Source organism: Dasypus novemcinctus, chromosome 24 (assembly GCF_030445035.2).
Source record: "Dasypus novemcinctus isolate mDasNov1 chromosome 24, mDasNov1.1.hap2, whole genome shotgun sequence".
Classification (NCBI taxonomy): domain Eukaryota; kingdom Metazoa; phylum Chordata; class Mammalia; order Cingulata; family Dasypodidae; genus Dasypus; species Dasypus novemcinctus.
Window position 1 is genome coordinate 30,749,918 of NC_080696.1, and position 20,108 is coordinate 30,770,025.

Consider the following 20,108-nt stretch of genomic DNA (forward strand, 5'->3'; position numbering starts at 1 on the left):
ACCCCTAATCTAACTTCATCTTTATGAATTTATTTATACTTACATTTTATATAAATGGAATCATACAATATTTAGTCCTTTGTATCTTATTTCTTTCACTTAGCATAATGGTTTTCTTTTGTTGATATTAACATCTTGTAATGTTAACATATATTTGTTAAATTTCAAATAAAAACAGTCATATATGCAATTTTACCCCATTCATATTTCTCATGCAATTTTCCTATGCTATACAGTTCCATATTAAATTTTTTATCTTTCTTTTTAGTAGTATACATAACCTTTGTCTTTCCATTTAAACCCCTTTTGTTCCCACATAATAATACTGCTAGTTACAGACATTATGTTGAGCTTTAACCTTTTCTATATAGCTTAATACATATCCTTTTTACCAATTCTGCACAGGTTAGCCCTCAGTTTTCCATTCTCTAACCCCATTCTATTTTCTAGTGACCCATATTCAAGCTATTAGCTCCATGAGATTGCACAATGTATTTAGTTCATAGTAGCACAGTCATACAGTATTTGACTCAACATAATGTCCTCCAGGTTCATCCATGTTGTTGTATGTTTTACTTCATTTCTTCTTACAGCTGCATAATATTCTATCATCTGTATAACCATAATTTGTTTATCCATTCATTGGTTGATGGACACCTGGATTGTTTCCATCTTTTGGCAACCATGAATAATGCCACTACGAATATTAGTGTGCAGATATCTGTTCATTTCACTGCTTTCAGTTCTTCTAGGTATATACTTAGTAATAGTATTGACAGATCGCATGGCAAGTCTGTATTCAACGTCCTTAGGAACTGCCAAACAGTCCTCCACAGTGGCTATACCATTCTACATTCCCATCTACAGCAAATAAGTGTTCCTATTTCTACACATCCTCTCCAGCACTTGTAGTTCTGTCTTTTTAATACTGGCCATTCTAATAGTTGTTAAATGATATCTCATTGTAGTTTTGATTTGCATTTCCCTAATTGCTAGTGACACTGAACATTTTTTCATGTTGTTTTTTGCCATTTGTATTTCTTCTTTGGACAAATGTCTGTTCAAGTCTTTTGCCCATTTTTTAATAGGGTCATTTGTCTTTTTGTTGTTGAGTTGTACTATCTCCCTATATATCATGGATATTAAACCCTTATCAGAATATCATTTCCAAATATTTTCTCCCATTGAGTCAGCTACCTTTTCACCCTTTTGACAAAGTCCTTTGAGGTGCAAAAGTGTTTAATTTTGAGGAGGCCCCATCTCTCTATTTTTTGTTTTGTTGCTCATGCTTTGGGTGTAAAACCACAGGGTCTTTAAGATGTTTCCCCATATTTTCTTCTAGTAGGTCTATGGACTTGGCTTTTACATTTAGATCCATTTTGAGTTGATTCATGTTTAAGGAGTGAGATAGGGGTCCTCTTTCATTCTTTTGCTTATGGATAGCCAGTTCTCCCAGCATCATTTGTTGAGGAGACTGTCCTGTTAGAATGGCTTTGACAGATTTGTCAAAAAACAGTTGGCCAATGAGGTGCAGGTTTATTTCTGGATTTTAAGTTCTATTCCACTGATCAGTATGTCAATACGAGGCTGTTTTGACCACTGTAGCTTTGTTGTGTTTCAAGGTCAGGCAGTGAAATTCCTCCCATGTCGCTCTAGCTAAATCTTTTAGCACAATGTTGAATAACAATGGTGACAGTGGGCATCCTTGCTTTGTTCCTGATCTTAAAGGGAAAAGTTTCAACCTTTCCCATTGAGTAGGATATTGACTATGGGTTCTTCATATATGCCCTTTATCATATTGAGGAATTTTCCTTCTATTCCTGTCTTTTGAAGTGTTTTTACCAAGAAAGAATGATGGATTTTGTCAATGCCTCTCCTGCATAGATCGAGATGATCCTGTGTTGTTTTTCCCTTCAATTTGTTAATGTGGTATATTGCATTAATTGATTTTCTTATGTTGAAACAGCCTTGCAGATCAGGAATAAATTCCATTTGGTCATATTATATAAGTCTTTTGATATTCCTTTTGATTCAATTTGCAAGTATTTTGTTTAGATTTTTTGCATTTATGTTCATTGGAGAGATTGGTCTGCAATTTTCTTTTCTTATAGTGTCTTTATCTGGCTTTGGTATTAGGGTGATGTTGGCTTCATAAAATGTGTTGGGTAATCTTCACTCTTTTTCAATTTTTTGGAAGAGTTTAAACAGGATTGGTGTTAACTCTTCTCGAAATGCTTGGTAGGAGCATTTCAATATATTTACTGGTTTCACTTACTGTTTCTTCTTTGACCCACTGATAACTCAGGAATGTGTTGTACAGCCTCAACACATTTCCAAGTTTACTTCTTTCCTGTCTATTAATGATTTCCAGTTTCATTTCATTAGGATCTGAGAAGATGCTTTGTATAATTTCAATCTTTTTATATTTATTGAGACGTGCATTGTGTCCTAACATGTAGTCTATCCTTGAGAAAGAGCCATGAGCCTTGAGAAGAATATATAACCTGCTGAGTTTGGATGCATATTCTGTATATGTCTGTTAGGTCTAACTTGTTTATCATATTGTTCAAGTTCTGTTCCCTTGTTGATATTCTGTCTAGTTGCTTTATTGAATGATGTGAGTGTTGAAGTCTGCAACTATTATTGTAGAGGTATCTATTTCTCCCTTCAATTTTGGCAGAGTTTGCCTTATGTATTTTGGGGCACCCTGGTTAGGTGCATAGATGTTTATGACTGTTATTTCTTCTTCGTGGATTGTCCCTTTTGTTAATATATAATGGCCTTCCATATCTCATAACTTTTTTGCATTTAAAGTCTGTTTTTCTGATATTAGTATAGCTACTGCTACTCTTTTTTGGTTACTTTTTGCATGGAGTATCTTTTTCCAACCTTTCACTTTCAGTTTGTATCCCTGTGTCTAAGATAAGTCTCTTGTAGGCAGTATATGGATGGGTCATGTTTTATTATCCACTCTTTTGACTTATATCATTTGATTGGGGAGCTTAACCCATTCACATTCAATGACATTATTATAAATGCATTATTTATTTCTACCATTTTATTCTTTGGTTTTCATATGTCATATCTTATTTTCATCTGTCTTTTTACTCTTTTTTTTTTTTTTTAAGATTTATTTATTTCTCTCCCCTTCCCTCTCCCCCACCCCGGTTCTCTGTTCTCTGTGTCTATTGGCTGTGTCGTCTTCTTTGTCCGCTTCTGTTGTCAGTGGCAAGGGAATCTGTGTTTCTTTTTGTTGTGTCATCTTGTTGTGTCAGCTCTCCGTGTGTGCGGTGCCATTCCTGGGCAGGCTGCACTTTCCTTCCCGCTGGACGGCTCTCCTTACAGGGAGCACTCCTTGCGCGTGGGGCTCCCCTATGCGGGGGACACCCCTGCGTAGCAGGGCACTCCTTGCGCGGATCAGCACTGCGCATGGGCCAGCTCCACACGGGTCAAGGAGGCCCAGGGTTTGAACCATGGACCTCCCATGTGGTAGACTGATGCCCTGACCACTGGGCCAAGTCCGCCGCCTGTCTTTTTACTCTTTTGATTATCCTTTCTGCTAGCCTTTCTTCTATACTCTCCTCCAAGCCTCTCTTGCTCCTGTCTTTTTCTTTGGGGCTATAAGGCTTCCTTTAATATTTCCTGCAAAATTGGATTCTTTTTTACGAACTCTCTTGGTTTCTTTTGTTTGTGAATATTTTAAACTCATCCTCATATTTGAAGGACAATTTTTCTGGATAAAGCATTCTCAGCTGGCAGCTTTACTCTTTCAGTATCCTAAATACATTACACTACTGTCTGCTCACCTGCATGGTTTCTTAATACATAACACTACTATCTGCTCACCTCTATGGTTTCTGTTTAGAATTCCTCACTAAGTTTTACTGGACATCCCTTGTATGCGATGGTTTGCCTCTCCCTTGTTGCTCTCAGAATTTTCTCTTTATTTCTGATATTTGACATTCTGAGTAGTATGTGTCTTGGAGTAGGTCTATTCGAATTTATTCTAACTGGGGTACACTGTCCTTTTTTTAAATTTTATTTTATTTTTTTAATTCATTTTTTAAAAATATTACATTCAAAAAATATGAGGTCCCCATTCACCCCCCTCCCCCCCAACCCACCACTCCCCCCACAGCAACATTCTCCCCCATCATCATGACACATCCATTGCATTCGGTGAATACATCTCTGGGCATTGCTGCATCTCATGGTCAATGGTCCACATCATAGCCCCCATTATCCCATGTTCCATCCAGTGGGCCATGGGAGGATCTACAGTGTCCGGTAATTGTCCCTGCAGCACCACCCAGGACAACTCCAAGTCCCGAAAATGCCTCCACATCTCATCTTTTCCTCCCATTCCCTTGCACCCAGCAGCCACCATGGCCACTTTTTCCACACCAATGCCACATTTTCTTCCATTACTAACCCCAATAGTTCATTAATAGATTATCAGTAAGTCCACTCTAATCCTTACTGTATTCCTCCATCCTGTGGACCTTGGATTGGTTGTGTCCATTCCACATCTATGTCAAGAGGGGGCTTAGATTCCACATGGATGTTGGATGCAATCCTCCTGCTTTCAGTTGTAGGCACTCTTGGCTTCATGCTGTGGTGGCTGACATTATATTGAGCTTCACTTTTCAGGAAGTTTTGGATCACAGAGTGGTTCAACAATGGCAGCGGAGGAATATTGGTATGGGATGTTATTGACAGGGGACATATGGTTGACAGGGAGTTATATAGGGCATGTGTCCGGGGTGCATGGAAATGTTTGGATATATTCATAGTGGAAACAATTAAAAACAATAGCTGGGGGGGTGCTGGGTTCCTGGCGGGGGGGGCTCTGTCACGGTCCCTAGGGGAGCAGCGGCAGTCCCCCGGGTGCAACGGTAAGGACCAGGAAGGAATGAGGGTCCAACAGTGAGCCCCTGATACTAATGACTATGCTTGTGAGCCTGTACACCTGAAATAAGAACAAGGCCTAGAGCAGCAGTGTGCCTAAAAGTTCCCTCCTGAGAACCTCCATGTTACTCAAATGTGGCCAGTCTCAAAGCCAAACTCAGCATGTAAATGCACTGCCTTCCCCCCAGTGTGGGACATGACTCCTGGGGATGAGCCTCCCTGGTGCCAAAGGATCACTACCAAGTACCAGCTGATGACGTAACTAGAAAATGACCTTGAATAAAAGGTTCAACTCAGACCAGCAGAATATCCCTGTCTACATATAATAACAGGAGCTAAAAATGCTTTTTTGACCTAAATCAAGGGGGAAATGGGAAGGACAAATGAGTTTATATGGCTATGAGTCTCTAAAACAGAGCCAGGAGGTTATCAGAGGGCTTGCCCTTATGCACACCTGAGCAGAGTCTCAGAGACAGATAAAGTAGATACAACCCCAGGTATTGGTTCTTCTGAGGGCTACAGAGACCCACTGTCCTTCTTTGACATGTAAGTTCATTTCTTTCATGAGAGTTGGAAAATTTTCAGCTATTATTTCTTCAAATACTCTTTCTGCCCATTTTCCCATCTCTTTTCCTTCTGAAATCCCATGACATGTATGTTGTTGCATTTCATATTATTCTATTCTCTGAACCTCTGCTCAATTTTTTCCATTCTTTTCTCTCTTCAATTTCAGCTGTTTTGTCTTTGGTATCACTTATTCATTCTTCTATCATTTTGAGTCTGCTGTTGTATTCCTCCAATGTGTTTTTTTAAAAACAAATCAATTTTATTGATATATATTAATAAGCATGCAATTCATCCAAAGTGTACACTCAGTGGTATTTGCTATAATCACATAGTTGTGCATTCATCATTTCAATCATTATTAGAGTTTTTTCATTATTTTAATAATACTAATAATAAACAAAAAACAGACAAACAAACAAACATGAAAATTCCAGACCTCTCAATCTCTCTCTGTTTCCCCCACTGTACATAGCTGCTGTTTCTATTCTATCCAAAGTGTATAATCAATGACTTTTTATATAATCACACTGTTGTACATTTCATCATCTCAAAAATTTTAGAACTATTTCATTACTCAAAGAAAAAAAGACTCCACACCCCTTTGCATTCCTTCCTCAGATCCACATAACCACTAATCTCCTTTCATCTCTATAAATTGATTTATATTTACACTTTATATGAATGGAATCATGCAATATGTAGTACTTGTGTCTGGTGTCCTTCACTTAGTATAATCTTGTTTTCTTCGTTTCTTTTTTTTTTTGGCTGATAATAACATTTTGTACTATTAACCTAACAATTAGGTACTATTAACCTAACAATGTTAGGTTAAATCGTACAGCATTTGTCCTTTTGTGTCTGGTTTACTTCACTTAACATAATGTACTCCAAGTTCATCCTTCTTGTCATATGTTTCACAACTTCATTTTTTCTTACCACTGCATAATATTCCATCATGTGTATACTCTACAATTTGTTTATCCATTCATCAGTTGATGGACACTTGGGTTGTTTCGAAATTTTGGCTACTGTGAATAATGCTGCTATGAACAATGGTGTGCAGATATCTATTTGTGTCACTACTCTTAGTTCTTCTGGGTACATATCTAGCAAGGGTGTTGCCAGATCCCATGCAAGTCTACGTTCAACTTCCTTAGAAACTGCCAGATGGTCCTCCACAGTGACTATACCATTCCACATTCCCACCAAAGTGAATATATGTACCTATCTCTCCATAGCTTCTCCAACATTTACAGTTTTCTGATTTTTTAATAATTTTTATTGTTTTTTTTTAAATTCCTTCCCCCTTGAGATAACTCCCTTGTCTATCTGCTCATTGTCTGCTTGTCTTCTTTAAAATCACCAGGAACCAAACCCAGGGCCTCCCATGTGGGAGGCAAGTGCCCAACCACTTGAACCACTTCCTCTCCCTGCTGAGTCTTTCATCTGCTGGTTGCATAGTCTGCAGGTTGCAGTGTCTGCTCATTGTGGCATCTGCTCCTTGTGGCAGTCATGGCATCTGCCAGTTGTGGTATCTGCTCATTGCAGCATCTCCTCATTGTGGCAACTGCTCATTGCAGCATCTGCTCATTGCAGTGGTCACTGCATCTGCTGGTTGTGGCATGTGCTGGTTGCAGCATCTTGCTAGTTGCAGCATCTTGCTAGTTGCAGCATCTGCTCATTGCAGCATGGGCTAATTGTAGCATCTGCTTGTTGTGGCATCTGCTTGTCTTCTTTAGGAGGCACTGGGAGTTGCCTGGACCACATCTGCTCCCTCTAATGTGTTTTTTATCTCACCTATCATGTCTTTCATTCCCATGAGCTCTGTTACTTCTCTATTCAGGTTTTCAGATTCTTCTTTGTGCTTGCTCAATTTCTTCTTGATGTCATTTATCCCTTTAGCCATATTGTCTTTCAACTCAGTTTGATTTTGAAAATTTGTGTGCATCTCATTGATTAGTTGTCTCAAATCCTGCATCTCTTCTGGGTCTTTGAAATACTCCTTTTCTTGGGCCATGTCTTCCATTTTCTTAGTATGGCTCATAATTTTTGCTGATATCTATGTATCTGCTTAGGATGGTGAGTTTACTCAGATGCTCAATTTCTCTTTCTTTTATGGGAATTGTATTAGTCAGCCAAAGGCATCCTGGTGCAAAATACCAGAAATTGGTTGGTTTTTATAAAGGGTTTTTATTTGGGGTAGTAGCTTACAGATACCAGGCCATAAAGTTTAAGTTACTTCCCTCACCAAAGTCTATTGCCACATGTTGGAGCAAATTGCTGCTGATGTCTGCCAGGGTTCAGGCTTCCTGGGTTGCTCTCTTCCCAGGGCTCATTTCTTTCTGGACTCAGTGCCTCTGTTTTTTACCACAAGGTCAGCTATAGACTATGAGGCTCTCCAGGCTTTGCCTCTCTCTACAAGGCCAGCTGTAGACTATCAGATGACCAACTCTGTCTCTTTCCCAGGGCTCATTTCTCTCTCAGCTCAATTGCTCTGCTCCTGTGTGTGCTGACTTCCTGGACTCCAGCTCAAAACTCTGGCATCAAAACTCCAACATCAAAATCCGAATATCAAAACTCCAACGAACTCCTCTGCTCTGCCGTGTAGTTTTGTCTTATTGACATGTCCCAATAAAAGCCCTAATAATAATTTAATCATGCCCAGGTGCAGACCAGTTTACAAACATAATCCAATATCTATTTTTGGAATTCATAAACCAAACCAAACTGCTGCAGGGATTTAGTGGTGAGAGGCTGTGAGTTACTGCTATTCTTTGATTCTTAGTTCAACCTTTTCTGGATCTTTAGGGTTGTCCCTGTTAGTTGCTCAAAACTTGGCTCTGGACCCAGTAATGGATTGCTGACACATCTCCTAGGGCCTTTGGGAGAGAGGTGCAAAGGCCAGAAAAAGCCTTGATTACTTAATTACTTTTAATTCCCTCACTTGCATTTCCTCTGTCTACCAGCAGATGACCCTCTTTGGCAACCCTCTCAGTTCAATGCCTGGTTGGAATGTGTTTGCTGCCATCCGGACCAGATCAATGTGAGAGAGTTTCCTTCCTGGAGGCTAAGAGCCTCATATTCCAAACTTTCTCAGAGGAAGTTCTTCATCCTTTGCTGGCAGCCCCCCTCCTTTTCCAGGTAGGGAATAACTCCCGTCCCCTCTACAGCTTCAACAACGGTCCCGGTCAGTAGAGAACTGATTGAGAAGTTCACATCTCTTTAGTCCCTAACCAGCTCCTAAGGCAAACAATGGCGTGGCCCTACCTGTCCTGGAAGGGCTCATGGGACACAGCAGACCAAAAGCTGAGCTCAGTCATCCTTAGGCAGTGTCCCTCTCTCTCCTCTTTCCTGGGGAGGTGGATCCCTGGGGAGCCCTTTGTCTGTAGAGGCTGCCGGCCCTGAAGCCTAAGAATTCAAAAGTGTCTATAGTGTGGGGGAGGCTGCAGGCCGTAGCAGCTGCCACTTTTGAATTCACACTTTTGCTACCATCATCCTCTCCTTTGTCCCTCTCTCTTCTGTGTGGTGTCCATAAGTGTTCTAGGGTCCTAATTCCTAGAAGACATTTTCCAGGCCATTTCTGCCTGTCCTTTAGTATTTTTCTGGGAGAGAAGAGAGTGCCATGTCTTTCTAGTCCACCATCATCACAGAAGTCCTCTATTTCTTCTTGAGTCTATTTTGATGTTATCTTTTCCTGGTTAATTTTCCATTCCTTCTAAATTGTAAATTTTATATTGACAAAATATCTATATCAACCTTTTTAATCCTCTCCTCCCCCCACCCATCTCCTATAATTCTCACCAAAGGACTATGAATTTTCAAAGAGACAACTTTGATTTTGTTAAACCTCTCTTTTGTGCTTCTCTTGTTTCATTAACTTTAACTTTTATACTTGTTATTTCCTTTCTTCTCTCCATTTATTGCTTGCTTTAAATTTAGTTTATAGTGATTCTCATCCAAAAGACTTTTTTCTAACTTCGTTATAATCAGCTTTAAAATCTTCAATGTCCACTTTACACATCTCAATGAGTTGTATTTTTAGGATCTTAAAGCTTTCTCAACCCAAAATAATAAGGATTTTCTTTTACTTTTTTCTTCTAATAGTTTTATTAATTTTTAGATATATGAAATTAATATGTTCAGAATTTATTTCTGTAACCAGTGAGATGTAGTAATCAATTTTTCAAAGTTTCCCTATGAAAAGATAGCTGTGCCCAACACCATATGCTGACTGGTCCATTTTTTCCACTGATCCCAAAATTCTCATGTATATGTGAGTTTTCTATTCTGTTAGTCTTTTAGTCAACAAGTTCACTTGGATTTTCTGTGTAAGTTTACATTACAATTTTTATTTCTTCCCAGTTATTATTAATTCAACACTTTTTCTTGTTTCATTGCATTGGCCAGAACCTCTAGTACATTACTGAATCGATAGTGAAAGCAGGTTTCCTATTGTTGCTGATTCTAAAGGGCATTCTTACTAAGTTTCATGTTAAGGATGATTCGTTATTGTAGGATTTGGTAGATCAGTTTCAGGTTTAAAAAATCCCCCTATATTACTGGCTGTCTAAACCTTATTGAGAATGGGCAGTCAGAGTAATCGAAACCAAAGAGAAAAAACATGTGGCTCCTGAACAGAGAAACAAGGTGGCCCGAGATAAAAAACTATGACTCCACACACTTTGAATTCAGAGAAACCTGTGTTACACTCCTGGTTCTGTCAATTGCCAATATGTCCCTTACCTCTGCTAGCCTCCTTATCCATAAAATGAACTTTATCATACCTAATCACAGAGTTGTCAGAATGAAAATCGCATAAAGCATGTAGAATATTGCCTGGATCCCAAACACTAATTGTTTATTAATGTTCCCTCTTGTAGTTCCACCCTCTCTGCCTGTGATAATAGGCCCCTTGGAGAGAGCCCTCCTTGGGCAGACCGTGAATTTCAGCTGCATGTCCTTCGGCTTCTTTCCCAAAAATATCACCTTGAAATGGTTCAAAAACGGGGCAGAGATCTCATCCCTCCAAACTCATGTGACCCAGTTGAAGAACAGCAATACCTACCAAGTCTCGAGCACCACTGAGGTCCTTCTAGCTCCAAAGGACTTCCATTCCCAGGTCACCTGCAAAGTGAACCACACAGGCTTACATTACCCTCTTCATGTGAATACTGACTTGTCTGAAAACATCTTAGGTAGGTGACACCACACCCCATCAGGGTTTTACCTGGCTTGGGAGCACAGTTCTCCCGAAATTCGCTTCAGGGCATAAGCCTAACTACAACCTAAATACTAATTGGAACTTCCACTATTGAGTACCTATTATGTGCTAGATCAGGACTAAAGAAATGGCCACAGAATAAGAAAGATAGATCTGATTGTTTCATGTTGTCTGAGCCTTTGTCCTGTGATATTTCAGTGCCACCTACCATGGCTATTGTTCAGCTACCAGTCTCAGGGAACAAGATAAATGTCACCTGCAAGATAAAGGACTTCTACCCTGAGGGTGTACGGCTCACCTGGATGAAGAATGGCCATGTCACCTGGAAAGATGAGACCCTAACCCCTACCAGGAGCAAAACTGGACTGTACAGTGTGCAGAGCTCAACCCTGGTGAACAGAACAGGTATAATGGAGGAATCCATGCTCACCTGCCAGGTGGAACAAGAGGGGCGTCAGAAGGCAACTGCAAAAATGACATTTTTGGTTTCTGCTCTTTAGGACAAAGTTAAGATGTAGCAAACAGCAAAGCTTCCATGACTTATTTAAGGAGCCACCACCGTCTTTCCTTAAAACTTTCTTTTCAAACTTAAAAAATGTTATAAAAGCAAAGCCTGCTCAGACATGCACACTCAAAAGGATCTGACCAATCCAAAATTGTATAAATACCTATTAGAAACTAAGTGTCTATTAGAAATCAAGTTCTAGTCCCCCAGAGGGAACTCCTATTTATGTACTGAAGCACATCCTTTTAAGGGCTCATCTATTCACCAAGGAGATTTCAGACACTGGATGGTGGGAGCACTGGGGAGTCTGATTCCTTGGATGACTCCTTAATGGCTTTTTGCCAGGAGTTTTTTATTTCCTTTGTACCTGGTTGATCCCAGATCTTGGCATTGAGCAGGGAAACCTTGAAACCCAACAGGAAAGTGTCTACTCTCACAACCAGTGTGAACATACATGCCTGTGCCCTGATGTGTTCTCCTAGTCTCCAGAAGGGGGTCTGGGTATCCTGAGGGTTTGGATATTTTTCCTTTCTTGATCCAGATAGGCACCAGGGATGAGCGTATTATTTGACAGGGATGAATATGACTGTCACTACCTTGGAAACCTGGAAAGTTCCCTAAAATGTCCAGGCCTTGATTTTCTCACCTGAATGGAGATTAAAATGTCCATTTCATAGGACTATGCTGAGGGACAAAGGAGGCAATGCAAGTGATGGAGGTTGCTCCCCTCCTTTTCCTAAATGAGGCGCAGCCCAGCAATGTGAGATGCACGTGAATGATTACCTGGGCTCTTGCCTCAGATTTCCGTGCCCAGGAGGGGCCAGGAGTGGTGGGAAGAGTTGCTACTGGTGGGCCCCAGTGGCCTCAGATGGGGAAAGTGGGGACCCTAAAGGATGGGGCTCTCCTTTCCCACCCTTCTCTTTGTGGCATTCATCCTAGGCCACAAGGTGCTAGGTGAGGGAAATCTCAACCTCCATTCTGCTGGGAGCAGAGGCTCAGCCTGGAAGGGGAGGGGAAGGTTAGACCTCAAGGATGCAGGGCAAGATGGTGGTCACAGCCTGGCCCAGGAGCAGGCTACGGTTGGGGGAAAGGGTAATCCAGGAAGGGCCCACAAGGACACATGGGGCCACAGCTCATCTAGAGGTAAGAAAGGGACACAATTCCTACTTCCCTGGGAATCTCCTGAAATCCTCACAGAAGCTCCAGCTCAGGTTTGGTAGTGAGTGAAGTGGGACTTCATCAAGGGTTGGCAAAAGATGTCTGCATGGCAGGAAAAGGGATAAGGACCAGGGAAGGGGCTGTTTGATCCCACAGGGTTTGATATCCAAGCTCAGGCTAAGCACAGGTGCTGGCACACATAGGTGCTTGGTAAACAGGTGTTGAATAAGAGAAAGAATGGCTGGACTAGCTTTCCCACAGCCTCTTCCTTCCCGGCACTGTGGGAACTTCAGCCTCAGCTGCCTCCTTCCTTCCTGAGGAACTAGCCTAATAGAAGGTGTCATCTGTCTGGAAGCTCCAGGGGCTGCCCCTCACAGCCGCCTGCCTCCCACACTCCTTTCCACACCACGGAGTACCCAGGGAAGGGTCTCAGGACAGGGTCCAGAGCAGCCCAGTAGGATACCTGGGGGCTCATCCACCTCCCTCAGAAAGGAGAACAAGGGGGGGCGCAAATCCCTTGTGGCTAAGTTCTTGTGAGTTCTTTCCCTCTCCCTCTCAGCCAAATTCTAGCTCTTCCAGCTCAAGAGATTTGTTTTTGAAGGTATGTAATAGGAAGAGTCATTTTTATAGCTTCCTACATTCTTCTCACCTCTGCTTTTAAGGTATAGATTCTTGAATATGTTGTATTGGTTTTCTATTGCTGCATAATCAATTACCCCAGAACTTAGCAGCTTTAAAACATCAAATATTTATTCTCTGGGTCAGGAATCTGGATGTGACTTGGCTGGGTCCCCTGGTAAGGGGCTCTCACAAGTTGCAGTGAAAGCACCTGCTGGGGCTGCAGTCAACTCAAGGCTTGACTCAGGGAGGCCCCACCTCCAAGATAACTTTGGTGGCTGTTGGTAGTCTCAGGTCCTTGCTGAAAGCTGGCAAAGACATTGGTTCCCTGCCATATGGGCCTTGCCCTAATATAACTCTCAACATGGCAGTTCTCAGAGCCAGTGAGAGAGTGAGAGAGGGTGAGCAGGACAGAAGTCACAGGTGTTTGTAACCTAATTTCAGCAGTGACATCCCACCACTTTTGCTGTATTCTCTTTGTTTAGAAGGGAGTCACTAGGTCCAGCTCACACCCAAGGGAGAAAGATTGCACAAGGGTGTGAATTCCAGGAGAAGGAGATCATTGGGAGTCATCTTATAGACTGTCTACCACATGTGCACCAAACCTGGGAGTCATCCTTGATCCTCTTTTCCTTCATGCCCACACCCAATCCATCAGCAGACCTTGTCATCTCTACTTTAAAATAGACCCAGAATCCAGTCACTTCTCACCACCTCCATGCCACTACCCTGGTCTAGGCCCCCATAACAGCTTACCTGGATCATTTTGACAGTATCCTCACTCTGGTCTTATTACTTCTGCTCTTCTATCCCTCAAGAAACCAGAGGGATCCCATCACTCATCAAGCTTCCCAGTGGCTTCCTATCTCAGAGTAACACCAACAGGAGTCTTGTGATAGCTCACAGGGCCCTACTGGTCTGCCCCCACCTCTCTGACTTCATCTCCTGCCACTTCCCAATCACCCACCAGGCTCCAGCCACAATGGGCCCATCACCTTCACAGTTCTGCCTCAGAGACTCTGCCTGTGCTGTCCTTTCTTCCTGGAAACTTCCCAGATGTCTACATAGCTCAGGTCATTTCTTTCAAGTCTCCACCCAAACGTGAGGCTACTTTAAAAGATTTTCCCTGACTGCCATATATAAAATAATATGACTCCAAGCCTAAAATCCCCATCCCCTTGATCCCCTTTATGCTGCTTTCTATTTTTCCTAGGTATCTCACCATCTGATATTCCATATATTTATTTGGTTCATTATTACATGACCCCACGCACATAAACAATCATCCTAGCAGAAGAGGATTGTTGCCCTTTTTCTCCACTGTCATATCCCCAGTGTCTGGAACCAACTAAATGCTTAATACTTGCTGATTGACTTACTGAAGTTTTCATTCAGGACATTGGTTCTGTTTTTAACGTAAAGCAGTTGAAATTCAAAAACTGTCCTCCTTAAATCACCTGGCTGTTGCATCTGAAAGCCTTGCCTTTAGAGTCTACCACCTTGGCTTTGAGTTTAAAAGACCCACTGAGAAACTATACTCCTTTTTGTGCTTGGCTGTTTTCCATCCTTACCCTGAGTAATGGCTGCCTGAGTCTCATGGTCTAATTTGAATGGGGAGTTCGGAGAAATGGTCTCTTTGTACAATCCATGGAAATGTTTGGTGGGGGTCTTCTATGTTAATATCCCACCCCACCAGCATGAGGTTTCTACTCCTTTCCTTTCTGTGACACCTGCCAAAGTCCACTCAAGAACCAGGCACCAACAAGAGACAACCAAGAAAGCTGCCTCTTTGTTTCCTGGTAGCATTCACCCAGGGAAGCATCCAGTCCCGAAAGCAGAGTCCAGCCCCAGCCAAGTGTGGTCAGGAGTGAGGTAGCTGTGAGGCCACTGTTATGGTTGGGTTAATGAATATCAGGCTCCCAGGGCTTGCAGGGAAAGGGAAGCCCCAAGAAGAAAGAAAGGGAGGTAGGGGAAGCTGGGATGCCAGGAAAGGTGGCGATCCTGGGACTCTAATCCTGCTGGGAAGAGCCAGGTACCAGAGGCTAACTCCGGGGGTCACTTCACACACACATACCATGAAGCCATAGCCATGCCCTCCTGGTTCAAGAAAGACCTGCAGAGGATTCTCAATGGGAAACAGAACAGACTCAGCCCCCATTCCCACTGAGGTATGGTCTCATTGAGGCAGCCTAGTGGATTGGCAAACATTGAACATAATCAAATATATCATTGCAAATTGTGATAAGGCAATTAAGTTTATAACAAGAAGGAGAAGGGGCTGGGATGGCAAGTACAGGACGCAAGGGAGAAGCATGTAGGTGAGCGATGGCAGAAAAGCCAGGCATGAGTGAGAAGACTGGAGCTGAGGCTGGTAAAGCTTCTGAGGCCAGACTGACTGGGGACATGAGAAGAATTTTTTGTTTTACCTTAGGAGCAGCTGTGAGCTACCAAAAGAGAGTGACAGGCTCAAATCTCTCTTTTCAAAGTACTCCTCTGGCTACAGTATGAAGAAAAGACTGAAATAGGGAAATAATGAATGAGGGAAATTGATAGGTTGTCCAAGTCAGAGGTAACAGAGAGAGAGAGAAAGACAGGAGGATTTAAGGCATTTTTTTTTAAGATTTATTATTTATTTATTTCTCTCCCCTTCCCACACCCGCTGTCTGCTCTGTGTCCATTCGCTGAGTATTCGCTGTGTGTGTCCCCTTGTATTCTTGTCAGGGGCACCCGGAATCTGTGTCTCGTTTATGTTGTGTCATTTTGCTGTGTCAGCTCTCCGTGTGTGCGGTGCCATTCTTGGGCAGGCTGCACTTTCTTTTGCGCTGGGTGGCTCTCCTTATGGGGTGCACTCCTTACCGTGGGGACACCCCTGCGTGGCACAGCACTCCTTATGCGCATCAGCACTGCGCATGGGCCAGCTCCACGAGTCAAGGAAGCCCGGGGTTTTAACCTTGGACCTCCCATGTGGTAGGCAGATGCCCTAACCACTGGGCCAAGTCCGCTTCCCTTAAGGCATATTTAGATGAAAAGATATGGTAGAATGAGAGGAGAATTAGCAAACCTGACACCAGATTTTCTGGCCTAACTATCTCTGGGGTGTCATACATGGAGATGGGGAAATTAGAAGAACAGCAAGATGGGGGAGATGAATGAGGAATGTGGTTTGGGGGTGTCAAGTAGACGGCTTTCCCCCTGTGTAGATGGCTTTCCCCCTGTCATCCAGATGCCAGGTCAACCTCCATGTTTCTGGCTCAAAAGCCTGTGTCCTAACCTTAATGTACAATGGTCCATGCTACCAAGGAGTATTGAGCCCAGTGAAGAATGTTGAATCTAGTCATGGGGAGAGGGGAAATCGTCAGCAGGAGCAGTGCTCTGATTACTGTTGCTACATAATGAAACCTCCCAAAACTTAAGGGGAAAAAACAACCATTTAACTATGAGCAGTGATACTGTGAGTCGGGAATTCAGACAGGCACAACATAAAGGCTTGTCTCTGCCTTGTGATGTCTAGAACCTCAGTTGGGAAGATTAGGCTGCTAGGGATCATCTGGAAGCTTCTTTCCTATACCTGATGATTGATACTAGCTATTGGCTGGCATCTTAGCTGAGTTGTCACCTAGAACACCTAGATGTGTTCTTGTCATGTGGTCTCTGTGGATGACTTGAAGTTGCTCAGCACACAGTGACTAGATTTCAAAAGTGAGCATTACAAGGGCATTAGAATTCTCTAGGGAAACAGAACTGATAGTAAATAACTGTAATCAGAATGAGATTTTATAAAATTGTCTCATGTGACCATGGGAATACACAAGTCCAAATTCCATAGGGCAGGCTGCAAACTAGGGGTTCCAATGAAGATCCTTGATTAGTTGCCCAGGAGATACTGGCTATATGAGATAGAGATGGAAATTCTCTCTGAATGCTGAAGTCACTTCTTTTAAGGCTTTCAACTGATTGGATGAGATGTCACTCATTGCTGATGGCAATCTCCTAAATTGATTGTAGATGTAACCAGCCATCTATGCAATCAACTCATTAATGATTAAAGTCCAAGAAATGCTCCTGGATTACAATTATCCCAGTGCTTGCTTGACCAAACAACTGGGCACAAATACTTGGCTGAGTTGACACATTAGCCTAACCACCACAGTCTTCCTCTTGTCAGCTTGGCAGCCATACTCACCACCTTAAACCATTCCTAGTCTTTAAATAAAAACAATAACAGATATATATATATATATATTTCCACCTAACTATTCAATTGTCCTGCATACAACCAGAAATGAACTAAATCCCCCCAGAATAGGGTACAAGTCCCTGGGTAATATCCACTCTTAAACTTGACATCCTTAAATACTATGACATAGAACTAATACAACTTATGTCATATGATAAGGGGAAAGGTTAGGGAAAAAAACAGATATTTTTATTATGTACATGTACAAAAATACTCATAACAAGGAAAAAATATCCCTGACCATTAGAGTCCTATTTATCACAACTTTCTTCCACTACCCATTCCATGTTCCCTTTATCCTCAGCAAGCACCAAAGCTGGCCATGGTTCTTTGCCTAGTAGGATTACCCAAACTTTCATTCCTGAAGATTCTGGGCCAAGATTAGTCCTCCCTGGATTGGGTTGAGGCAATTTTCTATTGAATTTAATACAGGGCACAGCAGCACTAAGAGAAGCCTAGGGAATCTCCTGTATTCCAGGCAAGCTTTTCTTTACCTCTATTGTGTTGGTACAGTCCTATTTCCCCTTGATAGTCAGAATCAATCACCCCAACCAGTACAGTAATTCCCTTCTTTGCCTGCTGATGTAGAGGCATGAGGAACCCAAAGTGACTGTCTTACCTTCCAATTCATTTGTATTGAATCATTGTATTCCCTGGTGGAAGCACTCCTCCTTTGGAAATAAGACCTGTAGACCAGTAGTGCTTAAGGTTGCAGGGACAGGAAGCAAAAATTTTCCGCGTGAATCACTAGGGGTAATAGTGAGTGGTCCTGTTACCATATCCACCCCTTGATTTCTGGACCCATGAATTCTGGCTATGAGAGAAACAGCACCATAGAGTAGACATGGATTTAGAACACACACACCATAATTGAGTCTTAAAAAGGCTGCTCCACTGTTATATCAATCCAACTGCTTCAGGATGATGGGAAAATAAGACCAGTGAATTCCATGGGCATGGGCCCATTGCTGCACATCATTTGCTAGAAGTGGATTCCTTGATCAGGATCAATGCTTGTGGAATACCATGGCAGTGGATAAGATATTCAGTAAGCCCACAGATGGTAGTTTAGAAGAATCACTGCATACAGGGAAGGCAAACCCCTATATAGAATATATGTCTATTCCAGTTAGAACAAATCACTGCCCCTTGCATGATGGAGATCGTCCAATGTAATCACTCTGCCACCAGGTAGCAGGCTGATCACCTCAGGGACTGGTGCCATATCAGGGGCTGGGTATGGGTCGCTGCTGCTGGCAAACCAGTCATTCAGCAGTCGGCCTTGATGAAGGGAAGTCTATGTTGCTGAGCCCATGCATAACCTCCATCCCCACCTCTATGGCCATTTTGTTCATGAGCCCATTGGGCAACAACAGAAGTGGCTGGAGAAAGACTGTGTGCTAGCTGCAGAACAGGCCATCTTATCTACTTGATTATTAAAATCTTCCTCAGCTGAAGTCCATGCTCTGGTGAGCATTCACATGGGGCACAAATATTTTCACGGTTTTTACCTACTCAGAAATGTCTATCTATCTGCATATCTATTCCCTGGACCTCTTTGTCACCAATTTTCTGGTCATGTTCCTTTCAAGTCCCTGACTATTCAGCCAAACCATTTACAACAGTCCACAAATCAATGTAAAAATGTACCTATAGTCATTTCTCTCCAAGCAAAATGAATAACCAGGTGAAATGCTCTGGGAGTATTTTCCTTCACCACTGTCCTTCTGGGATGTCCCAGAAAGGGGCTGTAGTACCCATATATTGTGCAGAACCATCTATAAATCAGATGCAAGTTTGCTCTTAGTCAATTGATTATCAGAAACTGTCAAAGAAGCCAAAGCTGTGGGCTGCTGAAGTAGTGACCATGGGCATTTGAGTCACTTCCTCATGTAACTTACTTGTGCCTTCAGGATCCACTCAAGCTCTATCTTGTATATACCACTTTCACATTAAGATGGAGCACTGCTATGTATACCCCACTTTATGATAGCCAGTTTATGATAGGTAACTCAGGTCTCGTGGTAACTTAGTGGCCTATGATTAAGCATTCAGTCTCTAGTAAGGCCAATAGCAGGCCAAAAGCTGTTTCTCAAAAGGAAAGTAGTTATCTGAAGAGGTCAGCAAGGCTTTGCTCCAAAATCCTAAGGGTCTGCACTGAGATTATCATATAAGAGCCTGCCAGAAGCTCCAGACAACATATCTATTTGCCACTGACACTTTCAGCACAATTGGATCTGCTGGATCATATGGCACAAGTGGCAGTGCAGCTGGCAGAGCAGCCTGGACCTGTCACAGAGTTTTCTCTTGTTCCAGTACCCACTCAAAACTAGCAATTTTTCAGATCACTTGGTAAATGGGCCAGAGAAGCCTACCCAGATGAAGAATGTGTTGTCTCCAAAATCCAAAGAGACCAGCCAAGTGTTGTGCCTCTTTTTTGGCCACAGGAGGGTCCAGATGGAACAACTTATTCTTCATTTAAGAAGTTATATCTTAACATGCCCCAACCACTGGACACCTTGAAATTTCATTGAGGTGGAAAGCCCTTGTATTTTTGTGGGATTTATCTCCTATCCTCTCTCACACAAATGCCTTACCAAAAAGTGTAGAGCAACAGACAATCAGCAAGATGGCAGCAGAGTAAGGAGCTCCTAGAGTCAGCTCCTGCTACAGGGCAGTTAGAGAGCAACCAGATCTATCTGGAGCTGGCTGAAGCACCTGTTTGGGGGCTGCAGGAGGCCAGAAGAGCATCCTGCAAATCATTGAAGGAATGGAAGGAGGAGGCTGCCCATCTGCAGAGAAGACTCATATGTAGAGCACTCCACGCCATGGAGGCTGGTGCCCATCTTTGACTGGAGGCACAAGCTGCCTCAGGAGCTGTTCTGTGGCTGGAA

At 42.5% G+C, this 20,108-nt stretch overlaps 1 pseudogene; it reads left to right on the plus strand.

Annotated features, from left to right (window-relative positions):
- LOC101410925 (signal-regulatory protein beta-1-like) overlaps positions 1-11,374 on the plus strand; it is a 66,867-nt pseudogene extending 55,493 nt beyond the window's left edge.
- The last annotated feature ends 8,734 nt before the right edge of the window (positions 11,375-20,108 follow it).